The 25528-nt window shown below is 44.5% G+C and overlaps 1 long non-coding RNA gene across 1 annotated transcript in view; it reads right to left on the reverse strand.

Moving 5' to 3' along the window:
- The window catches only part of LOC134935583 (uncharacterized), a 108733-nt gene that overhangs the window by 72529 nt on the left and 10676 nt on the right, over positions 1 to 25528 (reverse strand). The window contains exon 2 of the long non-coding RNA XR_010180268.1: positions 3960 to 4071. This is a non-coding gene — a long non-coding RNA (uncharacterized LOC134935583). The remainder of the gene's footprint in view (positions 1 to 3959; positions 4072 to 25528) is intronic.

Here is a 25528-nt window from a genome sequence, read left to right on the forward strand (position 1 = left end):
GCGCGCGCATGCTTTTTTTCTGGCTATATGGGGGGGGGGCACGCATTTTTTTTTAATACCAATGGGGGGGGGGGGGGGGGGCGCATTTTGAAATCTCGCACAGGGAGCCAAATTGTCTAGAAACGGCCCTGGCTGTGATACTCATGGCAGTGACGATGCGGGCTGCTTAATATGGCCACCAGAGATGGGACACAGTGAGGGGCAGGAGAGATGCGCGCTGCACTGTGTTCACCTCCCCTCCCCTCAGACACGGGAATCGGTGACAGCAGCAACAACAACAACAACAGAGGTTAGCACTATACCGGTAGAATTGTGTATCTGGCACTACTGGAGGCATTGTGTAACTGGCACTACTGGGAGCATTGTGTAACTGGCACTACTGGAGGCATTGTGTAACTGGCACTACTGGAGGCATTGTGTAACTGGCACTACTGGAGGCATTGTGTAACTGGCACTACTGGAGGCATTGTGTAACTGGCACTACTGGGGGCATTGTGTAACTGGCACTACTGGGGGCATTGTGTATCTGGCACTACTGTGGGCACTGTGTAACTGGCACTCCTTGGGGCATTGTGTAACTGGTACTACTTGGGCTATTGTGTATCCGGCACTACTGGGGGCATTGTATAACTGGCACTACTGGGGGCATTGTGTATCTGGCACTACTGGGGCCATTGTGTAACTGACACTGCTGGGGTCATTATGGATCTGGCACTGCTGGTGGCATTGTGTAACTGGTACTACTTGGGTTATTGTGTATCTGGCACTACTGGGGTCATTGTGTAACTGGCACTGCTGGGGTCATTATGGATCTGGCACTGGGGTGCATCTTGTAACTGGCACAACTGGGGGCATTGTGTATCTGGCACTACTGGGGGCACTGTATAACTGCCATTGCTGGGAGCATTATGTATCTGGCACTGCCGAGGGCATTGTGTAACTGGAACTGCCGGGGACATTGTGTAACTGCCACTGATGGGGGCATTGTGTAACAGGAACTGCTGGGGGAAGTATGTATCTGGCACTGCTGGGGGCATTGTGTATCTGGCACTACTGGGGGCATTATGTGTATATGTGGCACTAATGGGGGCAGTATGTGTATATATAGCACATTATGTGTTTAAAAAAAGTTCATCCACCAATTGATGCCCCACCTCTTTTGTAGCCCCACCCACATAACCACCCACCACTGCCCCGCCCACAGTCCCTGAACCGATTTTCCTACAAAAATAGCACCTGTAGTGCCCATTTCACAGCAGCCCATGCAGCCCCATCCAGAAGGAGGCATCAAATAGTTTACCGTATTGTTGCAGATGTTGGGTGCCGGACAAATGGAGTAGGATTCAATACCACATGCAATAGAGGAAAGCAGAATGAGATGCAGCTGTGGACCCAAAGCACTTGCCACCGTTGTGGTAGATTAAAGTATATGAAAGGAGAGTTCCACAGGTTTTCAAGGTGCACCCCTATTATACTTATGTTAAGTTTGGTACATAGGGCCTAATTCAGACTTGATCGTAGCAGCAAATTTGTTAGCAGATGGGCAAAACTGTGGTGGTCATTCCGAGTTGTTCGCTCGCTAGCTGCTTTTAGCAGCATTGCAAACGCTAGGCCGCCGCCCCCTGGGAGTGTATCTTAGCATAGCAGAATAGCGAACGAAAGATTAGCAGAACTGCTAATAAATAATTCCTTGCAGTTTCTGAGTAGCTCCAGACCTACTCCTAGATTGCGATCAGCTCAGTCCGTTTAGTTCCTGGTTTGACGTCACAAACACGCCCTGCGTTCGGCCAGCCACTCCCCCGTTTCTCCAGACACTCCCGCGTTTTTGCCTGACACGCCTGCGTTTTTTAGTACACTCCCGGAAAATGCTCCGTTACCACTCAGAAACGCCCCTTTCCTGTCAATCACTCACCGATCAGCAGTGCGACTGAAAAGCACCGCACGAAATAACTAAGCGCATGCGCGCTGCGTACCATGCGCATGGGCATTTAACAGCATAGCAAAAATCGTCAACGAGCGAACAGTTTTAACACACCCCACCCAAATCTAACTCTCTCTGCACATATTATATCTCCCCCCCCCCCCCCCGTAGTGCACGTGGTTTTGCCCGTCTGCTAACAAGTTTGCTGCTACGATCAGGTCTGAATTAGGCCCATAGATGTCATGTTTCAAAATAGCCTATTATGGGTCGAATTCAATTTGACGCAAAATTGCCATTTTCGCAGCTGTCACTGCATGTTTACTGCAAGAATGGGCTTTTTGTGGGAATGTGCGCTCCTGCGATTTGTCTATTCAATTGCAAATTCGCAAGAACGGGATTACCATGAAAATTGGGGCCAGCAGTGAAAAATGGGTAAATTTGCCTGTACCGCACCCTCCAAAAAAAGCTGAACTGACATCGGATAACAATATAGAAGTTTATTATTGGTTAGAATTAAAGAATTTCAGGTACTTAAATTGGGTCAAATGGCTGTTTTATAAATATTTTAAAAAATGTAAAGAAATGATAGAAAGCTAAAAAAAAAAAAAATTCCAGCAAAAAAGGTGATACAAATTAATTTGGGTTACATAAAAATGGGTATAAGTATATATTTGGGCCATTTTAAGGACTTTTTAAAAAAAAAAGTGAAAACAGACCGATTACTCCCAACTGCAAGTCTATAAACACTTGTCCCACTGATAAATCACCCCAATATATCTGTCCCATACCTTGTAACCCGATTTCTATAATTTTGCGTGTTTTCACCCCAAAAAGGAAATGTCATTATTTTCCAATTAAAAATAATTAAATCCCGACTTTTTAACTTAAAATAGGGATTTTTCCCAAGTATATCACTTGCTCAGAGGTGGTGAATTGAAATTTGCGGTAAAATTACTGTGAATCCATTTTTGCGGACAATTGGATAGGCGCATTTCGTGATTTGTAGTAAATTTGTGGTTTTTAGCGCGAAAATGTGTTTTTGAGCCTAATTGAATTTGTCCCTATATGTCTCCTGCCTTATGAGTGTTTTCACAAGTATTCATTCTGATTTCTATGGCTATGCAATCAAAGCATTACAGTGTTTACAGGATTAGGCCTACCTATGGTCAATTAGAGCTTTAGAACTAGGACATCCACAGGGCTTCATCAAGTCGATGCATGTCCGAGCTTTCCAAAGTTCAAAGGTTACCAACATACCATCTGAATATTAGAATGTTGGGTGTGTTAGACCGAACCTGTAGCATTAGAACAGCATTATAGCAAGGTATTATAAGACCAAACAGTAGCTAAGAAGACTATTACAACTTTGCAGATCCAGAACCCCCAGGACTAAATAAGAACGTTACAATGCTCACTTAGCTACAACCAGTGCCGTAACTAGACATTTTAGCATTGTGAGCAAGAAAGGGAATCGGCGCCCCCCCCTTAATGTAAAACGGCGGCAGTGCGCGCCACCGGCGCTTGCAAAAATATATAGGGGCGTGGCTTCATGGGGAAGGGGTGTGGCCACAAAATAACACCAATTCATATAATGGTGCACAGTAGTCTCCATTATTCAAATTACGCCGCACAGTAGCACCATATATATATATACCCCGCCACAGCTACAACTCAGCACATAGTAGCAGATGAAGATGGATTATATATATATATATATATATATATATATATATTAGTGATGATCGGATTCGGTTTTACTCGGTTCTCAAAACGGCATCTTATTGGCTCACGGATGTCACGTGTTTCGGATAGCCAATAAGATTCTGTTTTGAGAACCGAGTAAAACCGAATCCGCTCATCACTAATATATATATATATATATATATATATATATCTATCTATATCATACAGTCGGCGGCACTCACGGCTCCCTCAGCGGGGAATAAAACGAGACGAAGTCACGGAGAGAGTCAACGTTTCAATGTTGTGAATAAAACATTTTCATCAGGACATATAACACAATGCTTACATAACATACCTATATACCATCGAGGCCGTCCATGGCGCCCGCCGTCCGCCCGCTTCACGTCCATCAACAATGACGTCACAGTGCCGCGCCAGACGCTGCGTCACGGAGAGCCCCGTTACACCTGTAAGTGAAAACAGCATAATGAGCTGTTAAAGTGAAAGAAACAAGACATACAATCGGCATTAAAAATCATGTGACTGAGAAGTAACTCCTAGAGGATACTATCAATTAATGCAGCAAGACTATACACATATGTGTCAAAGGCAGTAATTTAAGATATATATCCATGTTTGTTGACCATCACTGTTCTTCATATTTATATAGGTGACATCTGCAGATTAATCCGATGTTATCCTAAATATATCAAAATAAATGTATAATAACAAGCCCATATTAGTAAATAAATACTGTACTGTAATGATGTAACATCTATAACATGGGATACATTAGATGGAGACATAATGGCTAATTTGTAGGTCTTAAAGAAAACAATGTAGCCCAGAGTGTTCATTTAAACCTCTGGGTGAAAGGGTGTCCAGCAAAAAAATCCAACGGGCCTCTGCTTTCAAGAGAATTAACCCCCTATCACCTCCACGTTTAAGGGGGGGAATGTGATCAATAATTTGATGTCTCAAAACCGCTAAAGAATGATTGGCGGTTAGAAAATGTCGAGCGACCGGCTGGTCGCTTTTGCCAGTGGACAGGGCAGCTCTTATAGAAGCCCGGTGGCCTGCCATCCTTTCTTTAAATGTACATTCAGTTTTGCCAATATAATGTAAGCCGCAAGGGCAACTTAACATATATATGACAAACTTTGTGGAACACGTTAATCTATGGCGGATTTTATACCGTTTTCCAGTGTATGGATGGCAAAAACTATTGCCAACAATCATATGGTTGCAGGTGGTGCAGCCAAGACATTTAAAGCATCCAACCTTCAAAGGGTTCAGAAAGGAGGACGAGGGATTAGATGTAAATGAGGAATGTGGGGGAAACTGAATATTAGTTTTCACCAAATGATCACGCAGGTTACGCCCGCGTTTGTAAGCTGGCATTAAGCGGGTGTTTGTTGATCGGATTGGATTATGGGCCAAAAATTTTTGCTCGTTCGATTAATTTTATTACTAAGGGTGTTACATTTATTGACCCAGATGAATTTATCCTGATGGGTTTTTTTCTTTCCTGGCTCCAATAATTGTGAACATGGTGTATTTAGAACCCGGGTTTTTAAAATATTTAACTCAGCTAGATGGTACCCTTGTTCAATAAATTTAGCAATCATAGTATCGAGGGATGCCTCAACCTTAGATTCATCACTCACAATTCTTCTCACTCTAAGCATCTGTGAGTAAGGGAGACCACTAAGTAATGCTTTAGGATGGTGGCTGGAAGGGAGTAAGATGTTATTGCGGTCTGTGGGTTTCACAAACATATTGGTGGTAATTTTGCCATCACAGATCTTAATCTGTACATCTAGATAATTGACACTCTCAGAGTCAATATTGTAAGTTAGCTTAATCGGAGTAGTGGAATGATTGTGTGTGTCAATTAAGGCAGAAAGGGACTCCCGAGTGCCCGTCCAAAGGACCAGCAGGTCATCTATAAACCTTAAATATAACAAAACATTTAAACGAACTGTTTCTTCTGAAAAGAATAATTGATCCTCCACCTGAAACATAAAACTGTTAGCGACAGAAGGGGAAACATTACTGCCCATGGAACAACCTTGCAATTGAAGGAAATATTGATTGTTAAATAAAAAATAATTGCGCTGTAAAGTAAGTTTTAATAATTCCATGAAGAGATCAATATCCGGACCTTTATAGGCAGGATTATTTGTAATCAGAGTCCTAACCGCCATTAGCCCTTGTTCATGGGGTATAGAAGTATATAGATTGCTGACATCTATAGTGGCCAGTATGCAATTCAAAGGAACTTCTGTAATCCTTCCCAATTGAATTAATAAATCTGTTGTGTCCTTAAGGCAAGATGCTCTGGCTTGAATGCACGGTTGTAAATGAAAGTCCAGGAAAATGGAAATACTTTGATAGAGAGAACCACGTGCAGAGATGATGGGTCGTGCTGGTGGATGGCGACTGTCTTTATGGATCTTCGGTAAGGAATAAAGGACCGGTGTTACAGGGAATGGAGTGGTTAATGCTTCACATTCTTCTTTTGTTAGTAAGCCATCATTGAGTGCTCTCACTAAAATAGGATCTAATTCTCGCTTATAGCGGGCAGTTGGATCATGAGTAATTTTCTGATAAGTTAGAGTGTCCTTTAATTGATGATCTAGTTCGGCCACATAGTCCGCAGTGTTCTGGACTACAAGGGCTCCCCCCTTGTCAGCCGGGCGAAATACGACATCATCGTACTTACTCATTTGCAGTAACGTCTCCCATTCCTTTTTAGAAAGGTTTGAATAACCTGGTGTTTCATTTTTAATATCATGCTGTACTTGATGGTCCACAGTTTTACAGTAGGTGCGTATAGCTTGATTTTGTGAAGATGGGTCAAATTTGGACCTTTTACGTAGGGCAGAGGGTAACGGTGTAGTCGTGTTGTTCACAGGCAAGTTAGAGTTAAAGTATTCTTTAACCCTAAGTTGACGACCCAGTTTGAACTGTTCCACCTTCCATTCGAAGGGATAGATTCTATTCGTAGGAACGAAATTAAGACCTTTGGATAAGATTTTTTTCTCCATCGGAGAGAAGGTTCTGTCTGACAGGTTGAACATTATTTCCGTCGGGTGTAAGGGGTTCGACCTATCCCTTTGCCTCTGCCTTTGCCCACCCCTCCTCGTGTAGCGCCGTCGGGATCTGCCAACTGTGCGCGGTTGCGTGCCCCTAAAGGGGGTCGACCTGGGAAGTTATCTTGGAGATCATTTTCACTCTGGGAGGCAGATCCATCTGTAGATGTTTCAGTATCTAATTGTGTAACCCTATAGCGGTTATATGGTCGCCTGCGTGGTGGACCCCGATTAAGTTGGGTGCCAGAAATCCATGGGTATACTTGACGTTTGAGGTAATCATTATTCACCTTTTCAAGCTTATTGCGTTTGTACTGAATTAAATCCTTACGGTATTTTTCTATCTGTACATTAATCTTGGTATACCAATCATTCGCGGTATCCGCCTCTAAGGTAACTTTATGTGAGTATTCAAATGTTTCAATCTTTGATCGTATGGTATTTAACTCCCGAGTGACCTCCTCTATCACTAGAAGAATCAAATCATATGAGCATTTATTTAAAATGGATATCCATTTTTTGCAGAATTGGATATTGAAGCGCCCAATAGTGGGGACATTTTTAATGCGAAAGCCCCGAGGGATTTTACCCTCCCTGTGGTAATCGGATAGAGTGACTCCATGATAATGGTAGTCTTGTTCTTTGCGTTTGAGCTTCAATAATTCTCTGTATAATTGGATATTATCCACACTTTCCCCAGATGGAATTAGGTTATCCTTAAAGTATATCTTGGCAGCATCGGTGTCAGAGTAGCTGAACGTCTCTCCCTGTGACAGTTCAATTGCCGCAATGAGGGCATCCACTCCTGCATTGCTAGAAGTGGCCATCCCAGAATATATGTCAAAAGTTGCTTCCAAAGAGATTCACATATATTTAAAGTGCCAATGTGCAAAATAAACAGGTGTGCACCATAAGAAGTGAAAAAATGAAAAAAATCCAGTAAAAGGTATGTTCCTTTAGAATAAGAAAGTCAGATGTGGGTGCTCACAGACAGACATGTTTTCCAGCAAGGGCAGCATGTCATAATAGTATTTGCAGTAGTCAGCAGCACTCCATACTAGGCAATACAAATAAATAAGGCCGGTGCCCTCCGTATAACATCCCCAGCAAGGATGTCTCCAAACATAGCATACAGTCTGCGGCACTCACGGCTCCCTCAGCGGGGAATAAAACGAGACGTGCACCATAAGAAGTGAAAAAAATCCAGTAAAAGGTATGTTCCTTTAGAATAAGAAAGTCAGATGTGGGTGCTCACAGACAGACATGTTTTCCAGCAAGGGCAGCATTAACCACTCCATTCCCTGTAACACCGGTCCTTTATTCCTTACCGAAGATCCATAAAGACAGTCGCCATCCACCAGCACGACCCATCATCTCTGCACGTGGTTCTCTCTATCAAAGTATTTCCATTTTCCTGGACTTTCATTTACAACCGTGCATTCAAGCCAGAGCATCTTGCCTTAAGGACACAACAGATTTATTAATTCAATTGGGAAGGATTACAGAAGTTCCTTTGAATTGCATACTGGCCACTATAGATGTCAGCAATCTATATACTTCTATACCCCATGAACAAGGGCTAATGGCGGTTAGGACTCTGATTACAAATAATCCATGGTACGGGTTCACACTTGTTACCGATTTGGATTTTTAAATAAAATTGCTGTACTCTTTTAATGCACTATTGGCGCTACCTGCTTCTTCAATTTCTTGGCAGGACTACCACCCGTTCGGGTGGAAGTCCCAGAAGTGCGCACTGACAGGTTTCTTCTACCAAATAATATTGGCTGTCAGTGATTTTGAGGAACATTGTTTCTTGTCCAGCCTTGGACTTGTAGTTCCACGGGACTTTTTAAAAAACTTTTACCTTGGTATTTGCGCTCATACTGCTTGTTCTCATATATATATATATATATATATATATATAAATCATTTCAAATTCGGCCAGTTGGAGCTCTCTTGGCTGCCAGTCTGCGGAAGATTTAAAATAGTGGTGGTCATAGGCGGACCACAGCCTCCTCCGCATAACCGCCCACAGCTTCCTCTTCCGCACCGCCGCTGCCCACAGCCCCCTCCTCCTCACTGCCGCCAACCACAGCCTCTTCAGCAACCGCACTGCCGTTGACGACCACAGCCTCCTCCGCACCGCCGCTGCTCATTAGGTAATCTTACCCTGCTGCCTTTCTCTCTCCCTACTGTGTGTTCTTGCTGTCTTTCTCTCTGTCACTCTCCCTGTCCCTGCTGTCACTCCCTGTCCCTCTGTCACTCTCTCTGTCCCTATGTCCCTGCTGCCACTCTCACTGTCCCAATGTCCCTCTGTCACACTCCCTGTCCCTGCTGTCACTCTTCCTGTCCCTATGTCTCTCTGTCATTCTCCCTGTCCCTACTGTATGTCCCTCTGTCAGTCTCCCTGTCCCTATGTCCCTCTGTCAGTCTCCCTGTCCCTATGTCCCTGCTGTCACTCTCCCTGTCCCTGAATGTTGGCACATACTGTGTGGCATAATGTAAATTTTGCCTGATTCTGTATGGCATAATGTGAATTTTGTCTCATTCCGTAAGAATTTTGGCTCATTCCATGTGGCATAATGTGAATTTTGGCTTATTCCATGTGAATTTTGGCTCACAGTGTGTGGCATAATGTGAATTTTGGATCATTCCATGTAGTATAATGTGTAAGGTTCATCAGTACTAGATATAGAGATGTGCAGCGGGCATTTTTCGTGTTTTGGTTTCGGTTCAACGGTCGTGTTTTGGATTCGGACGCGTTGTGGCAAAACCATCCTTTCGGATTTTTGTCGGATTCGGATGCGTTTTGGAGTCAGTGTTTTTTTTTAAAAAAACCTCAAAAACAGCTTAAATCATAGAATTTGGGGGTAATTTTGATCCTATAGTATTATTAACCTCAATAACCATAATTTCCACTCATTTCCAGTCTATTCTGAACACCTCACACCTCACAATATTATTTTTAGTCCTAAAATTTACACCGAGGTCGCTGGATGACTAAGCTAAGCAACCCAAGTGGGCGGCACAAACACATAGCCCATCTAGGAGTGGCACTGCAGTGTCAGACAGGATGGCACTTAAAAAAATAGTCCCCAAACAGCATATGATGCAAAGATAAATAAAAAAAGAGGTGCAAGATGGAATTGTCCTTGGGCCCTCCCATCCACCCTTATGTTGTATAAACAGGACATGCACACTTTAACAAACCAATCATTTCAGCGACAGGGTCTGCCACACGACTGTGGCTGAAATGACTGGTTGGTTTGGGCCCCCACCAAAAAAGAAGCTATCAATCTCTCCTTGCACAAACTGGCTCTACAGAGGCAAGATGTCCACCTCATCCTCATCGTCCGATTCCTCCCCCCTTTCACTGTGTACATCCTCCTCCACACAGAGTATTAATTCGTCCCCACTGGAATCCACCATCACAGGTCCCTGTGTACTTTCTGGAGGCAATTGCTGGTAAATGTCTCCACAGAGGAATTTATAATTAATTTTGATGAACATCATCTTCTCCACATTTTCTGGAAGTAACCTCCTACGCCGATCGCTGACAAGGTGACCGGCTGCACTAAACACTCTTTCGGAGTACACACTGGAGGGGGGGCAACTTAGGTAAAATAAAGCCAGTTTGTGCAAGGGCCTCCAAATTGCCTCTTTTTCCTGCCAGTATACGTACGGACTGTCTGACATGCCTACAGTGATGCTGTCACTCATATAATCCTCCATCATTCTTTCAATGGTGACAGAATCATATGCAGTGAACGTAGACGACATGTCAGTAATCGTTGGCAGGTCCATCAGTCCGGACCAGATGTCAGCACTTGCTCCTGACTGCTCTGCATCACCGCAAGTGGGTGGTTTTGGAAATTTTATCCTTTTCCTGGCAACTCCAGTGGCGGTAGAAAATGAAGGAGGAGCTGTTGGCGGGTCACATTCCACTTAACTTGACAATTGTCTCACCAGCAGGTCTTTAAACATCTGCAGACTTGTGTCTGCCGGAAAGAGAGATACAACGTAGGCTTTAAACCTAGGATCAAGCACGGTGGCCAAAATGTAGTGCTCTGATTTCAACAGATTGACTACCCGTGAATCCTGGTTAAGCGAATGAAGGGCTCCATCCACAAGTCCCACATGCCTAGCGGAATCACTCCATTTTAGCTCCTCTTTCAATCTCTACAGCTGCTTCTGCAAAAGCCTGATGAGGGGAATGACCTGACTTAGGCTAGCAGTGTCTGAACTGACTTCACGTGTGGCAAGTTCAAAGGGTTGGAGAACCTTGCACAACATGGAAATCATTCTCCACTGCGCTTGAGTCAGGTGCATTCCCCCTCCTTTGCCTATATCGTAGGCAGATGTATAGGCTTGAATGGCTTTTTGCTGCTCCTCCATCCTCTGAAGCATATAGAGTGTTGAATTCCACCTCGTTACCACCTCTTGCTTCAGCTGATGGCAGGGCATGTTCATGACTGTTTGCTGGTGCTCCAGTCTTCAGCACGTGGTGGCTGAATGCTGAAAGTTGCCCACAATTCTTCGGGCCACCGACAGCATCTCCTGCACGCCCCTGTCATTTTAAAAAAAATTATGCACCACCAAATGAATTGTAGGTGCAAAACATGGGACGTGCTGGAATTTGCCCACATGTAATGCACGCACAATATTGGTGGCGTTGTCCGATATCACAAATCCCCAGTAGAGTCCAATTGGGGTAAGCCAATCTGCGATGATGTTCCTCAGTTTCCGTAAGAGGTTGTCAGCTGTGTGCCTCTTATGGAAAGCGGTTATACAAAGAGTAGCCTGCCTAGGAACGAGTTAGCGTTTGTGAGATGCTGCTACTGGTGCCACCGCTGTTGTTGCTGCGGGAGGCAATACATCTACCCAGTGGGCTGTCACAGTCATATAATCCTTAGTCTGCCCTGCTCCACTTGTCCACATGTCCGTGGTTAAGTGGACAATGGGTACAACTGCATTTTAAAGGACACTGAGGACACTTTTTCTGACGTCTGTGTACATTCTCGGCATCGCCTGCCTAGAGAAGTGGAACCTAGATGGGATTTGGTACCGGGGACACACTACCTCAAGCAATTCTCTAAGTCCCTGTGAACTAACGGTGGATACCGGACGCACGTCTAACACCAACATAGTTGTCAAGGCCTGAGTTATCTGCTTTGCAACAGGATGACTGCTGTGATATTTCATCTTCCTCGCAAAGGACTGTTGGACAGTCAGTTGCTTACTGGAAGTAGTACAAGTGGTCTTCCGACTTCCCCTCTGGGATGACGATCGACTCCCAGCAGCAACAACAGCAGCACCAGCAGCAGTAGACGTTACACTCAAGGATCCATCGGAGGAATCCTAGTTAGGAGAGGAGTTGTCACACTTGCCAGTGACATGGCCTGTAGGACTATTGGTGTTCCTGTCTAAGGAGGAAATTGACACTGAGGGAGTTGGTGGTGTGGTTTGCAGGAGCTTGGGTACAAGAGGAAGAAGGGATTTAGTTGTCAGTGGACTGCTTCCGCTGTCACCCACAGTTTTTGAACTTGTCAATGACTTCTGATGAATGTGCTCCAGGTGACGTATAAGGGAGGATGTTCCTTGGTGGTTAACGTCGTTACCCCTACTTATTACAGCTTGACAAAGGCAACACACGGTTTGACACCTGTTGTCCGCATTTCTGTTGAAATAATTCCACACCGAAGAGGTGATTTTTTTTTTGTATTTTGACCAGGCATGTCAATGGCCTTATTCGTCCCACGGACAACAGGTGTCTCCCCAGGTGTCTGACTTAAACAAACCACCTCACCATCAGAATACTCCTCGTCAATTTCCTCCTCAGCGCCAGCAACACCCATATCCTCATCCTGGTGTACTTCAACAGTGACATCTTCAATTTGAATATCAGGAACTGGACTGTGGGTGCTCCTTCCAGCACTTGCAGGGGGTGTGCAAATGGTGGAAGGAGCACCTCTTCCCATCCAGTGTTGGGAAGGTCAGGCATTGCAACCGACACAATTGGACTCTCCTTGGGGATTTGTGATTTAGAACGCACAGTTCTTTGCTTTTGCCAGCTTAACTCTTTTCATTTTTCTAGCGGGAGGATGAGTGCTTCCATCGTCATGTGAAGCTGAACCACTAGCCATGAACATAGGCCAGGGCCTCAGCCGTTCCTTGCCACTCCGTGTCGTAAATGGCATATTGGCAAGTTTACGCTTCTCCTCAGATGCTTTTAATTTAGATTTTTGTGTCATTTTACTGAACTTTTGCTTTTTGGATTTTACATGCTCTCTACTATGACACTGGACATCGGCCTTGGCAGACGACGTTGATGGCATTTCATCGTCTCTGCCATGACTAGTGGCAGCAGCTTCAGCACTAGATGGAAGTAAATCTTGATCTTTCCCTATTTTACCCTCCAAATTTTTGTTCTCCATTTTTTAATGTGTGGAAATATGTGCCAGTAACATATCTGGAATTAGACGGCAGTAATGTCTGGAATTAGATACCACTAGATAGATACCAGATACCACTGTGACTGGAATGATGATGACCTATGCACAGTGACAGGATACTACCACAGCACCCTACAGCAGCAAGATGCAGCACAATAGAATACAAGTTTGCAAAAAACAGCGCCCCAACTCAAAAGTGCAGCAACAGTGGCTAAGGTGATCCCAACCACCAAAAATTACAAGACAATAACGACAAATGTAAGCAACCGTGCGCACCCTCTTGGTAACCTGGTGACAAAAGATGGCAGATTTAAATACCACAATATTACACTATTCCCTTCTTCTGCTGGGATTTCTAGTGTTTTAGACCAAATATAGTCTCAACAGATGGACTCAAATGTCAGTAATCTTGTTCCTCTAATCTTGATTTTCTCTTTTCTCCCGATGGGAAACCAATTCCATGTGGACCCAAAAAAAATTTGAAAAGAGAGGAGAATATAGAGTAGTATTGTTTTTATTCAATAAATTCACAAAAGTATTATTAAGTGTTTCCCACAAAAATTATAATAAAAAAACTGAGTCTCATATACAGTATCCACCACAGACTAGGCTAGAATGCGTACCGGATTTCGTGGGGTGTCATGCAATGTCCACCCAAAAAGGCATATTCGTACACCAAGGATTCCCCTCGATCTCTCCAGGTGCTGTATCCGTCTCTGGATCTGCAGTATCCAGGAAGTTCAATACCGGTTCAATGCAGTCTCCCCAATCAGATCACCTGGTGATCTGATTGGGGAGACTGCATTGAACCGGTATTGAACTTCCTGGATACTGCAGATCCAGAGACGGATACAGCACCTGGAGAGATCGAGGGGAATCCTTGGTGTATGAATATGCCTTTTTGGGTGGACATTGCATGACACCCCACGAAATCCGGTACGCATTTTAGCCTAGTCTGTGGTGGATACTGTATATGAGACTCAGTTTTTTTATTATAATTTTTGTGGGAAACACTTAATAATACTTTTGTGAATTTATTGAATAAAAACAATACTACTCTATATTCTCCTCTCTTTTCAAATTTTTTTTGGGTCCATATGGAATTGGTTTCCCATCGGGAGAAAAGAGAAAATCAAGATTAGAGGAACAAGATTACTGACATTTGAGTCCATCTGTTGAGACTATATTTGGACTAAAACACTAGAAATCCCAGCAGAAGAAGGGAATAGTGTAATATTGTGGTATTTAAATCTGCCATCTTTTGTCACCAGGTTACCAAGAGGGTGCGCACGGTTGCTTACATTTGTCGTTAAAGATGCAGCACAAGACACTGTACTAGTATTAGTAATGTGCACCGGACATTTTTCGGGTTTTGTGTTTTGGTTTTGGATTCGGTTCCGCGGCCGTGTTTTGGATTCGGACGCGTTTTGGCAAAAGCTCTCAGAAATTTTTTTGTCGGATTCGGGTGTGTTTTGGAGTCGGGTTTTTTTTTACAAAAAACCCTCAAAAACAGCTTAAATCATAGAATTTAGGGGTCATTTTGATCCCATAGTATTATTAACCTCAATAACCATAATTTCCAGTCATTTCCAATCTATTCTGAACACCTCACAATATTATTTTTAGTCCTAAAATTTGCACCGAGGTCGCTGGATGGCTAAGCTAAGCGACCCAAGTGGCCGACACAAACACCTGGCCCATCTAGGAGTGGCACTGCAGTGTCAGACAGGATGGCAGATTTAAAAAATAGTCCCCAAACAGCACATGATGCAAAGAAAAAAAGAGGTGCACCAAGGTCACTGGATGGCTAAGCTAAGCGACCCAAGTGGCCGACACAAACACCTGGCCCATCTAGGAGTGGCACTGCAGTGTCAGACAGGATGGCACTTCAAAAAAATAGTCCCCAAACAGCACATGATGCAAAGAAAAAAAGAGGCGCAATGAGGTAGCTGTGTGACTAAGCTAAGCGACCCAAGTGGCCGACACAAACACCTGGCCCATCTAGGAGTGGCACTGCAGTGTCAGACAGGATGGCACTTCAAAAAAATAGTCCCCAAACAGCACATGATGCAAAGAAAAAAAGAGGCGCAATGAGGTAGCTGTGTGACTAAGCTAAGCGACCCAAGTGGCCGACACAAACACCTGGCCCATCTAGGAGTGGCACTGCAGTGTCAGACAGGATGGCACTTCAAAAAAATAGTCCCCAAACAGCACATGATGCAAAGAAAAAAAGAGGCGCAATGAGGTAGCTGTGTGACTAAGCTAAGCGACCCAAGTGGCCGACACAAACACCTGGCCCATCTAGGAGTGGCACTGCAGTGTCAGACAGGATGGCACTTCAAAAAAATAGTCCCCAAACAGCACATGATGCAAAGAAAAAAAGAGGCGCAATGAGGTAGCTGTGTGACTAAGCTAAGCGACCCAAGTGGCCGACACAAACACCTGGCCCATCTAGGAGTGGCTCTGCAGTGTCAGACAGGATGGCACTTCAAAAAAATAGTCCCCAAACAGCACATGATGCAAAGAAAAAAAGAGGCGCAATGAGATAGCTGTGTGACTAAGCTAAGCGACCCATGTGGCCGACACAAACACCTGGCCCATCTAGGAGTGGCACTGCAGTTTTCTAGCGAGAGGATGAGTGCTTCCATCCTCATGTGAATCTGAACCACTAGCCATGAACATAGGCCAGGGCCTCAGCCGTTCCTTGCCACTCCGTGTCGTAAATGGCATATTGGCAAGTTTATGCTTCTCCTCAGACGCTTTTAATTTTGATTTTTGGGTCATTTTACTGAACTTTTGTGTTTTGGATTTTACATGCTCTCTACTATAACATTGGGCATCAGCCTTGGCAGACGACGTTGATGGCATTTCATCGTCTCGGCCATGACTAGTGGCAGCAGCTTCAGCACGAGGTGGAAGTGGATCTTGATCTTTCCCTATTTTACCCTCCACATTTTTGTTCTCCATTTTTTAATGTGTGGAATTATATGCCAGTATCAATAGCAATGGCCTACTACTATATATACTGCGCACAACTGAAATGCACCACAGGTATGGATGGATAGTATACTTGACGACACAGAGGTAAGTAGAGCAGTGGCCTACTGTACCGTAATGCTATATATTATATACTGGTGGTCAGCAAACTGTGCAAAACTGAAATGCACCACAGGTATGGATGGATAGTATACTTGACGACACAGAGGTAGGTAGAGCAGTGGCCTACTGTACCGTACTGCTATATATTATATACTGGTGGTCAGCAAACTGTGCAAAACTGAAATGTACCACAGGTATGGATGGATAGTATACTTGACGACACAGAGGTAGGTAGAGCAGTGGCCTACGGTACCGTACTGCTATATATTATATACTGGTGGTCAGCAAACTGTGCAAAACTGAAATGCACCACAGGTATGGATTGATAGTATACTTGACGACACAGAGGTAGGTAGACCAGTAGCCTACTGTACCGTACTGCTATATATTATAAACTGGTGGTCAGCAAACTGTGCAAAACTCAAATGCACCACAGGTATGGATGGATAGTATACTTGACGACACAGAGGTAGGTAGAGCAGTGGCCTACTGTACCGTACTGCTATATATTATATACTGGTGGTCAGCAAACTGTGCAAAACTGAAATGCACCACAGGTATGGATGGATAGTATACTTGACGACACAGAGGTAGGTAGAGCAGTGGCCTACTGTACCGTACTGCTATATATTATATACTGGTGGTCAGCAAACTGCAAAACTGAAATGCACCACAGGTATGGATGGATAGTATACTTGACGACACAGAGGTAGGTACAGCAGTAGCCTTCTGTACCGTACTCCTATATAGTATATACTGGTAGTCAGCAAAATTATGCACTGTATTCCTACTATATACTACAATGCAGCACAGATATGGAGCGTTTTTCAGGCAGAGAACGTATAATACTGGTGGTCACTGGTCAGCAAAACTCTGCACTGTACTCCTCCTATATAATACTGCTGGTCCCCAGTCCCCACAATAAAGCAGTGTGAGCACAGATATATGCAGCACACTGAGCACAGATATGGAGCGTTTTTCAGGCAGACAACGTATACTGGTGGTCACTGGTCAGCAAAACTCTGCACTGTACTCCTCCTATATAATACTGCTGGTCCCCAGTCCCCACAATAAAGCAGTGTGAGCACAGATATATGCAGCACACTGAGCACAGATATGGAGCGTTTTTCAGGCAGACAACGTATACTGGTGGTCACTGGTCAGCAAAACTCTGCACTGTACTCCTCCTATATAATACTGCTGGCCCCCAGTCCCCACAATAAAGCAGTGTGAGCACAGATATATGCAGCACACTGAGCACAGATATGGAGCGTTTTTCAGGCAGACAACGTATACTGGTGGTCACTGGTCAGCAAAACTCTGCACTGTACTCCTCCTATATAATACTGCTGGCCCCCAGTCCCCACAATAAAGCAGTGTGAGCACAGATATATGCAGCACACTGAGCACAGATATGGAGCGTTTTTCAGGCAGACAACGTATACTGGTGGTCACTGGTCAGCAAAACTCTGCACTGTATTCCTCCTATATAACACTGCTGGTCCCCAGTCCCCACAATAAAGCAGTGTGAGCACAGATATATGCAGCACACTGAGCACAGATATGGAGCGTTTTTCAGGCAGACAACGTATAATACTGGTGGTCACTGGTCAGCAAAACTCTGCACTGTACTCCTCTTATAATACTGCTGGTCCCCAGAATAAAGATATGCAGCCCCCTGAAACAAAGTGAGAGGACGCCAGCCACGTCCTCTCACTATCCTTTCCAATGCACGAGTGAAAAATGGCGGCGACGCGCGGCTCCTTATATAGAATCCGAATCTCGCAAAAATCCGACAGCGGGATGATGACGTTTGGGCGCGCTCGGGTTAACCGAGCCATACGGGAGAATCTGAGTATGCCTCGGACCCGTGTAAAATGGGTGAAGTTCGGGGGGGTTCGGTTTCCGAGGAACCGAACCCGCTCATCTCTATTAGTAATGTAGTATTACTGAGCACCACAAGACACTGAGCACTGATTATACTGAGCACTGATTATACTGAGCACTGATTATACTGAGCACTGATGATACTGAGCACTGATTATACTGAGCACTGATTATACTGAACACTGATTATACTGAGCACTGATGATACTGAGCACTGATGATACTGAGATGATACTGAGCAATGATGATACTGAGCCTGATACTGAGCACTGATGATACTGAACACTGATACTGAGCACTGATGATACTGAGCACTGATTATACTGAGCACTGATGATACTGAGCACTGATGCTGAGCACTGATGATACTGAGCACTGATGATACTGGGCACTGATGATACTGAGCACTGATGATACTGAGCACTGATTATACTGAGCACTGATGATACTACGGAGAACTGACACTGAGCAGCACGATTAGCACAAGACACTGTACTAGTATTAGTTATGTAGTATTACTGAGCACCACAAGACAATGAGCAGTGATACTGAGCACTGATGATACTGAGCACTGATGATACTATGGAAAACTGACACTTGTCAAAGTCGAAAAATATCCTGATTCATATGCCTTGTACTAACCCCTCATGCACATGCCCGCTGCACGTGCATGAGCTCTGCCGTGCGTGCATATATCCGCAAATTGCGTAAGATCGCACCGGCGATCACGCGTGGTGTATGCGCATTTATGGTAGAGTTTGTGAGCGTCTAGCGGGCGACTCGATCATAACATATTTTACCCACATAGCGTGTTTTATAGATAGTATTTCCCTTAACAATGTCAGAAAGTATGTTTAGTGTAAACGGTTCTTGGACAGAGAAATTCCTCTTTGCATGATATGAAGGGTCAGACAAAGGTAGAACAGTGATGTCTAGTATCCAGCTGTAGAGTATTTTAAATGTAACATTTCGGTGTTGGTTAGGAAGAGATTGTTCGCTCCTGCGTATAGTTATGTTTAAAAGTAGTTTCTAGACATTTACTGTATTTGCTATTCATTACCCATGCGGCGGGAATCCTGAGGATACCTCCCACCTGAGCAGTTGGAAACAGACACAGCCCACCTGTTCGAACCCACCTATGACCTTTTGTTATAATGCGGAGACACATTCCTGTGTCCAATGAACTATAAGATTATAGGGACCATTGTATTGTTACTGTATGTTGTGTATATAAAGGCCACCATTGCTGGACCAGCACTCACTCTCTCTACAAAGGTTTTCACACTGAAGTCTGAGGGCTGGTCCAGGACGCGCTTGCGAATCATTCCCACGTGTGTAAGTTTCTCTGTAGCCATTTTGTTATTCTTTATGTACGCCATTCGTTCTCATTTTATTATCCTTTAAGTGTTTGCCATTTTATTCTCTTTGTGTTTGTTCTGTTTGCGATCGTTCGCTATTGTCCACATTTATTCCTTGTTATTCTGTTTAGATATTGATGTTAGGTCTGTAGTGTATAAGCTGTAACTGTTTTTCCCCTTTTTATACTAAAGTATCTTCTACGAAGGTGTTGGAACCTTAACAGGTCTTGTGTGTTACACCAGTTATTGAATAGGGTTTCTGAGCGTCTCAATTGCTCAAACAGCTTTCATATTATCAAGGTCAATAAGTGTTACATTGTGGTAATATTACAGTACTAAGGTTTACAGTATAAGAATACCCTTACAGTGCGTTGTTAACAAGGTTTACAGTGTTTCAGTCAGTGAGCGTACGTGCCGCTCGTGCGTCGCACCCACGATAAGTGTCTGCTACGCTAAGTGCGTACCCTTACGGTACTCCGTGCGCCAATTGCGTACTTAGTCCATAATAAGTATATAGCTTATGTTCAAAGGTAATATTTGACTTTATCAATTGGGGGCATCATCCGGGCCTCCTCATATCCGCAGCCAAGCGGAACCAGGCAGACTTTTATCCATCAGCAAAGGGCGGGAAGGTAGTATCCCCTGTATCCGTGTTTATGGTTGGGGATACGGTAGTGCTGATTAGATAAGCGTCTGCTCCGCTTGGTTTGTAGGGATGCTGGTGGGATCCGGAACCGAAAGGTAAGAACGTTAAGCTATTGTCTTTTAAAACTGTTTTAATTTCTGTTTGGCGCACATTGCGCACGCAAACCACGCAACGCACCTGTATTTTCATTTGTGCACTTTCACATATCTAACTTTCCTGTTTGCCATTTGCATTGATAACGTGCTGAGAAAATTTGTTCCTATTTTAGTTAAAAGTAAAGAGTAATACTTAAGGGAGTAATTGTAAAGCACGCACACAGCCTGGCCTAGTTGAAAAGGTTGATACAGATGAAACTGTGTGGTGTTTAGTAAATGATTATAGTTAAATATCGTTTACATTTATAGAAGCGTGTTATTTGTGTTACTGCGGACGTATCTGGCCTGTGTACACGTCTCTGACCGAGTGCGAGACAGTGTACACAACGCAAAGGCCTACACACGTGGCGTAATTACGCAACGTGCGTACGGATACGCCCACTAAATACAAATCACACGATAGCATTTGTTTTAGTAGGAGATACGGAAGCCACAAGATAATAGCACAAATTTGTTCAGTTTCCAAGATTTAGTTTAAAGGAAAAAAGGTCCTTCTCTCGTTGCATTACCTCTGGGATTAGCCTGTGTTACCTGAATGAAAGAAATTTTCTGTACAGAAAAATCAAAGTATATATGAAGTGAAAGAGCGTGTGTATGCAAGTAAAGTTTTTTTGGTGTGAACCTTGAGAAAAATCGAGATCTCGTAGAAGGATACCCGTGAAGTGAACACGTGGTGGCGTGGGAGAAGGCCATCTCACGTTAAAAGTCCATAAGGTAAGAGGAGCAATTAGTGTTACAGCAGACCAGGAGGTCCGCAAAAGTCAGAAATCCGTTAAAAGTACATATATGAAGTTCTGAAAACCCTGACTTAAGAAAGGTCAGAGGTAGTGAGCGCAACCCAGGGGAGTTGGCGCAGTACCCATATAGGCCCGTTTTGAGAATACGCTCCGGCTGAAGGTTTCGCAGCCTAAACAACCGATTCCACTGGTCGTTCTGCGGATAAGTAATAGTTACTTATACGCATTGCGACTGTACCGCATGTAATTGTGTGCATTAGTTTGTTACCTTGATACCCACTACGCAATTTGCGTACGCTTTGCGGGATCATAAACGCTATTTGTACATTCTAACGTGATTTGTGTAGGTTTTTTTATTTTAAGGAGGTTCGCTGATCACTCAGGAATTCTCCAGCAACTGATACTTACTGGGGAGGGTAGCATACTCCCACACGCCCCAGTAAATAGAGGTTCAGGTTGCAGGGGCCCTGGGTTGAGTACGCCAGCACTAAGGCAGTGTGTGGGCGTATTGGTCGACGTGGGCGAGAGTGAGTGAAGGCACTCGTTGAACTTTCACCGTCGCCTTACCTCTGGAAACTTGGTTTTTTGTAGGAATTCGCTGAGAAAGCAATACCCGCAAATAATGGGGGCCAGTTGCTCAAGTAAGGGGCGATCAACCAAGGTTCAGGTTGATTTAGTACAGCGACCAGTTAGGTCGTCCAGGTATATAATGTGTGAGAAATATGGATCACACGCCGAGGTTTTATGCAATGAGTGGGAACGTATGACTCTGAACGATGGGGAGAAATTTCCCAGGGTAGGCAGTTTTAATCCTGAGGTTTTGCAAAATTTAAGGAGAAGGATATGTCTAATAAAGTCCGGCAAGCAACGGATAAGACATTATGATTATTTACAGTTATGGCAACAGGAAGGCGAGATACAAAGAGGATTAGCTCAAGCAGATAGTTCCAATCCTATCAGGAAACTGATAGCTACCGCACCACCACCACCATACATAACAGGAGAGAAAATGGCTGCAGAGAATGGCACACTGGTATATGATAAAAATGCACTTAATAAATGTACTAGTGATAAGAATAAAGTAGATAAGTGTATTGATGTTAATACTAACCCGTGCAAGTTGTATCCCGTCTTAAACTTCCCCCAGGATTGCGAGCAGGAAGATGAGCCTACCACAATATCGGCACTCTCTCTAGCAGCCACCATAGCAGAGACTACAGTGGGCACGGCCCAACCAGTAAGAGGAGTAGCAAAGGCCCCTAGTGGAGGGACAGGTGAGGTCGTGTCGGCAGGTAAGTACGGCACTGTACACTACGCAGAAACAATTACACCGCATATTGTAGAATCAACCCAGAGTGATGTCATTGAACTTAATCCTGTCAGGGTAATTGCGGTCCCAAATGGGAAAACTGACACTTCGGGAGTCACTCCCGTCAGGAACATTGCAATGCATTGTCCCTTTTCCCGGACAGAATTAAGAGCAATTATGTCTGAATTCCCTGATCCTAGGCAAGATCTAGTTGCAAGCCAAAGGTTCGTTAGAGAACTAGGTAACTCCGCAGAACCCAATAACAAAGATTGGCGGACAGTGCTGAGGGCATGTTTGCCCCCCAATATCGACTCTGCGAGATTTATCACTGATTGTAGGTTAGATGAAGAGATGCCTCTCACAGATGCATACAATCAGGAAAATGTTAAGCAGATCAACATGCAATTAGGAGTATATTTCCCAGCTGTTGTCAAGTGGAACAAAATCTTCTCCATAAGACAAAAAGAGGGTGAAACTGCTTCTGAGTATTTCCATCGGGCACTGCAGGAAATGGCTAAGTATACGGGAATAGAAGACATTAAGACAAATGTGCATCATAGGGAAGTAGCAGTTTCTGTGTTAATGGATGGTTTAAAGCAGGGTTGGGGAACCTTTTTTCTACCAAGGGCCATTTGGATATTTATAAAATCCTTCTGGGGCCATACAAAAATTATCAACTTAAAAATGAGCTTGCCCCCATTAGTTATGCCCCAGTAGATATACCCCCAATCAGTAGTTATGCCCCCAGTAGATATACCCCCCAGTCAGTTGTTATGCCCCAGTAGCTATGCCCCCAGTCACTTGTTATGCCCCATTAGATATGCCCCGTCACTTGTTATGCCCCATTAGATATGCCACCAGTCAGTTATGCCCCATTAGATATGCCCCCTAGTAGCGACGCTTACACACACATTAAAAGAAAAAAAAACCACAATACTCACCATCCCCGCTCCTGCTTCCGGACCGTTGCCCTCCGCCTGGCCACTCGCTCCTCAGAACTATGGTCGAGAAGTCATGACATCTCTCCCATAACACCGCACAGCAGCACACGCACACTGCCAGAGCCGGAGCTCAGGAGTCAGCTCCTGCCTCCGGCTGCTACTGAGGGTAGGAAGCCAGGTGTCTACTAGTAACAAAATCTCAGCGGGCACCCGGCTAGGTAAGCCTGGCCGGGCCGGATCAAGTGGCTCTGCGGGCCTTATACGGCCCTCGGGCCTGAGGTTCCCCACCCCTGGTTTAAAGGAAGTGTTAAGGACAAGAGTACAGACCACTCAACCAAGTTGGCGAGGTCTGTCGGTGGCTGCTTTGAGAGAGACCGCTATTGAACATGATCGGAACATCATGAGACACAGGGAGTCACAGGGCGATAAGCTGATGGCAGTAAGTATACAAGCCCTTACAACAAAGCCACCTCAGCCAAAGCCCCAGACCCCTGTGGGTAAGTCAAATGTAATAAAATGTTATAACTGTAGCAGAGAAGGACATATTGCACGGAATTGTATGTTTAACGACCCATATAAGGTATACCAACCCCCTAGACAACGACAAGACACACGTAATTGGGATCAGGGACCACAGAGACGGAGTTATGAGCCACATGCAGGGGAAACAAAAAGGTACCCACCAAGAAGAGACTGGCAAGGTTCTGATAATTCCCAGTTACCCCCTTCACATGTAGTAGCTGCCAGCGCGCTGCGGGGAGGTCACCACACACAATAGGGGTGGGGCCACACCTGTAGTCTGCAGCCAGTGAAATTAATTGCGAGCCTTGGAAATGAACCCGAGGTCACAATTGATGTAGCTGGTAGATCTCTACCTTTCCTTGTAGATACAGGGGCGGCCAAGTCAGTGATAAATTCAACAGTGGGTATGAAGACCACTGGTAGAACAATTCCAGCCATGGGAGTAACAGGAGTAGTACAACACTACCCTTTAAGCAAACCAGCAGAGATTACGATAGGGCCTTTGCAGACCAAGCATTCCTTTTTGCTAGCTGCATCGGCTCCGACTAATCTACTTGGGAGAGATTTACTGTGCAAGATGGGGTGTGTCATATATTGTACTCCTGAAGGTGTGTTCTTAGATATACCCGAGAATCACGCTCAGGAAGTATAGGATATGCTAGATTCCCCACAAAGGTTAATGTTACACACTGCTGTTACAGATAGGTGTCCGTCCAAGGTAGAGAAAATGATTTCCCAGATACCGGAGTCACTTTGGACCAAGGATGGACAAGACACTGGATTAATGGCAAATGTAGCTCCTGTAGTAGTCCAAGTAAAAGACGGTAGGATAGCTCCAAAACTCCCACAGTATCCTCTGATGCCAGAGGTGAAGTTAGGAGTTTACCCAGTCATAGAGCGCTTGCTACAACAGGGCATTCTGGTTAGGACGTCCAGCACTGCCAATAGTCCCATCTTCCCTGTAAAGAAGAGCGGGGGGAGGGGTAACAGGCTAGTGCAGGATCTAAGGGGATCAACAAAATAGTTGAGAGCCAATTCCCCGTAGTGCCAAATCCAGCTGTCATCCTTATGCAAATCCCTCCCACTGCGAAATTTTTCACTGTAATTGACCTCTGCTCCGCCTTCTTCTCGGTACCCCTGCACCCTGACAGTCAATATTTGTTTGCATTCACATACAGAGGAGTACAGTACACCTGGACTCGCTTACCACAAGGTTTCATTGACAGCCCAAGTATTTTCTCGCAGGCTTTGCATGATTGTTTACAATCCTTTCAACCTGAGAGCGGATCAATATTAATACAGTATGTAGACGACTTACTGCTGTGTTCTGATTCACTCGAATCGTCCTTGAGAGACACGAAACAGCTTCTGTTTCATCTTTCCGATACGGGACACAAGGTTTCAAAGGATAAGTTGCAATTATGCCAGACCAAGGTAAAATATTTGGGGCATTGTTTGACACAAGGACTGAGACACCTCACCACTGATAGAGTACAGGCAATTCGCAACATGACTCTGCCACAGACTCAGCAACAGATTCGCACGTTCCTAGGAATGTGTGGGTACTGTCGTAACTGGATCCCAGGATTTTCCATACTGGCCTTACCTTTGCAAGAGATGGTCTCATCAAACAAACCAGATCGGATTTCGCACAAAGATGAGTCCGAACTGGCATTTGAGAGACTAAAACAGTGCCTAACGCAGGCACCAGCATTAGGTA

The sequence above is a fragment of the Pseudophryne corroboree genome, chromosome 6 (genome assembly GCF_028390025.1).
Source record: "Pseudophryne corroboree isolate aPseCor3 chromosome 6, aPseCor3.hap2, whole genome shotgun sequence".
Classification (NCBI taxonomy): domain Eukaryota; kingdom Metazoa; phylum Chordata; class Amphibia; order Anura; family Myobatrachidae; genus Pseudophryne; species Pseudophryne corroboree.